This window comes from Oryzias melastigma, unplaced genomic scaffold, assembly GCF_002922805.2.
Source record: "Oryzias melastigma strain HK-1 unplaced genomic scaffold, ASM292280v2 sc00769, whole genome shotgun sequence".
In the NCBI taxonomy this organism is placed as follows: Eukaryota; Metazoa; Chordata; class Actinopteri; order Beloniformes; family Adrianichthyidae; genus Oryzias; species Oryzias melastigma.
The window spans coordinates 11088-14650 of record NW_023417356.1 but is presented as its reverse complement, the minus strand read 5'-3'; the positions used below and the strand labels follow the sequence as shown (position 1 = coordinate 14650).

The 3563-nt window shown below is 37.7% G+C and overlaps 1 long non-coding RNA gene across 1 annotated transcript; it reads right to left on the bottom strand.

Annotated features, from left to right (window-relative positions):
- Positions 1 to 1508: 1508 nt before the first annotated feature.
- On the bottom strand, positions 1509 to 2773 carry LOC112140420. The gene is made up of 2 exons (XR_002918165.1): positions 2578 to 2773; positions 1509 to 2215 (listed from the first exon to the last, which is right to left on the bottom strand). It is a non-coding gene; the product is annotated as an uncharacterized LOC112140420 (long non-coding RNA).
- Between the last annotated feature and the right edge of the window lie 790 nt (positions 2774 to 3563).

Sequence of the window (3563 nt, the reverse complement as noted above, 5' to 3'; positions counted from 1 at the left end):
AGGCCAGCAGAGAAGGCCTTGCAGGCCCTGAAGGCCCGCCACTGCATTCACTTATATCATTATCATTATTAATAATAATATTATACACACACTAATTCTAACCAGACCAAAATTTAATGCAAATTAAGGTTTAAATGTGGTTGAAATAATGTCCCTGTTAGACAAACTCTAACATTTATATCTGCTTATTACATCACTGCCCTCTACATCTGTAGTACTATTGCCGTGTAAGCAATTTTTCTACATTTGGTAACTCAATCCCTCTGACAGAAAACCAAGCAGTCCTCATTCAAGCTACAGAAAGAGCATTTTAAAAACTATTACATTCGTTTGTTCTTAATACTTTTATAGAGTACAATATATATATTTTAATTTTACAAAAAATATCTTCATTTAACCGACAACAGTGAGCGATATAATTATGTAATAGTTGTGTGATTGATGACAAATAATAATGCTTTCCTGCTTTTGAAGGTAGTTTCTGAAGCAATGTTTCCAAAAAGATCTGCAATCTTTTTAAAAATATAATAAATGTAATTTTTACAGCCTAACTAACACCTATGTCTGCCCTTCACATTTCTCACTCTAGTCATAGAAAAAAAAGCTGACAAAGTCATTTGTTCCTCAGATATGTAGAGGTGTTGCACTGTGAAGCCTTTTATATTGCATACTCTACTAAGAATATCTTGCAGAGAACTTTGGCTGTTTATTCCATTAACAAGATGCTATTACTAATGTTCCTTTTTTATTGCAAGACCACACCGACTGTGAGCGTAATGCTACGTTCGTACCAGGAATGTGGCACGCATTCTTGACCATAAGTTTAGTATTTGCTCTCCCCACTGGACAAGCACTTGGGTTTACTTAAAATGTGCATTTCAGTGTCCAGTGTGAACGTAGCCAAAGGAATAGGAGTTTTGGTGTGTGCGCGTTTGTGTGTCCACATCTAAGACCTTACTTGCTGACCTTCGTACAAATGACCGTGACTGTTTGGGCTGCTGCTTCTTTCCTGTGTGAACCTAGATGTGTGAGATGTCATAAACTCCATGAAGTATCATTTGTGTGGATGCACGTGTTGTTGCACGTGTTTGTATGTGAGATGCCGTACTGGGCATAATTAAACACTTAAGGTGTACGAGTTATGAGTCATTCTAGAAATAGAGGATATTTAGGATTCCAAATTCATAAATTAAATCCCTTTTCTGATTATCTGCTACATATTTGTAACAATGGAGTGAAATTTTATCTATTTTCACTTTTTGTGACAAAAAAAAACAGCTGGAATATGTAACACCTTTGCTATTAGGCAGAGGTAGTCAAGCTATTGGACNACAGAGAAATAACTGTCTGTTTCTCAATGGAAGTCAATGGGACTTTGGCCTTTCTAGAACCCAGTGGTACTTGTAACACCTTTGCTATTAGGCAGAGGTAGTCAAGTTATTGGACCAGATATAGGTTCGTACGGAGTGGTGTGTAATGAATAAAGGAGCCAAGAGTCAATGCAAAGATAGAATGAAAAGCCGGCAATTTACTGAACATTGACAAACAACAATAAACATACAAATTTGGTTCTTATGTAATGTTAAGACACCTCTTCAACACCCTTTTATGTTGTTTTTCCTTTACTTTCCTGTTAAAGTTCAAATAAAAGGTTTTGTTCAAGCTATTTTCAGTTTCAATCTATTTCACTTAAAGATGACCGGTCATTTAGTTTAAAGGGACTTTAGTTGCAGAACTAAATCTATTTAACTTAATTTTAGTCTTAAGTTTTCTTTTGAGTTCTCTGTATTTACCCCATTCACTTTTTAAATCAGTTTTGTCACTTTAAATTTACACCAAAGGTATCCGTTAAAGTTACAAAATATCAAACATCAAACAAAAGACAATTCAAAATGCAAAGCAGATAAAGAACTGTTTTTCTTAATGTCCAACTGCTTGGCAAAACTCTTTAAAGTGTGTTAGCAGACTTATCCAGTTTTTGGTAGTGCTCCTTTAGAGTGTATTGGATCCACAGTTAGTGTCCAAACTCCTACCGCAACCTTGGCAGAGATTTTATAGTAGTGAAGAGAAGGAAAAGGACCACGTGATGCTCTACGGCAGTCCTGGGTTATCGCGCTCTCTGGGTAGGCTCGCCATCCATGGATCAGGAGAAGTTCAGAAACGATCCGGTCCAGAACGGTCTCCCAATGACTCTCGGGGGGATCAAAAACCTGGCCTGCAGGACAGGCCATGAAATAATTTTAGTCCATATACAAAATAAAACTACTCTAAAATGAAAGCGGGGCCGCATTAGAAGGCTACGTGACTCTTTAGAAACTTAAAATGGCGGCTCTTTTTTTCTTTTTTTCTTTTCATACATCCAACTCTACTTGCAAAATTAGCTTCTTTTCACACAAAATATACCCAATATACATCAAATAAAATACATTCTTGTTTCGAAGTGTTAAAGAAAATTATAAACAACTCAAAAGTACTGTTTCGTCGTCCTTTCACAACTCAAATTGGTCTCAATTGGGCTCGTTTCATCATGGCAAAGTCCACGCCACAAAAGTAGGCAAAACATAAAACAAAACTCACCAAAACTCGTCTCGTAATGGCATAAAATCCTATTTGGCTCACACCCCTCTTCCGGTCTGGCTAGACAACAGGTTTGCACCGTTATTTTAGTTTTTTCACCGTAGTTTTTCAGCTAATGGCTGCTCTGCTGTGCGTGCTTGCTGGCTCCGCTCTAAACAGGCCTCTCTCTCAGCTACGCACCGCACAAGTTGGGGAGGGCTCTCAAAAAACTTTATTGACAACAAAAACGTTTTCTCTTTTTAATCAAAAATAATAATAAAACCTATGAATTATTAATGTAAATACTGTAGTGACCCTGCTTACAGGAGTAGTGCATTGTGGGATTTTTGTTCTATTGTTGTTNCTTGGCAAAACTCTTTAAAGTGTGTTAGCAGACGTATCCAGTTTTGGTAGTGCTCCTTTAGAGTGTATTGGATCCACAGTTAGTGTTCAAACTCCTACCGCAACCTTGGCAGAGATTTTATAGTAGTGAAGAGAAGGAAAAGGACCACGTGATGCTCTACGGCAGTCCTGGGTTATTGCGCTCTCTGGGTAGGCTCGCCATCCATGGATCAGGAGAAGTTCAGAAACGATCCGGTCCAGAACGGTCTCCCAATGACTCTCGGGGGGATCAAAAACCTGGCCAAAACTCGTCTCGTAATGGCATAAAATCCTATTTGGCTCACACCCCTCTTCCGGTCTGGCTAGACAACAGGTTTGCACCGTTATTTTAGTTTTTTCACCGTAGTTTTTCAGCTAATGGCTGCTCTGCTGTGCGTGCTTGCTGGCTCCGCTCTAAACAGGCCTCTCTCTCAGCTACGCACCGCACAAGTTGGGGAGGGCTCTCGAAAAAAACTTTATTGACAACAAAAACGTTTTCTCTTTTTAATCAAAAAGAATAATAAAACCTATGAATTATTAATGTAAATACTATTTATATTTTTATCTTCACAAACTTTTAGCTGTTTTTATCATGTTATTTATTAATATTTATTGACCTTTTTATA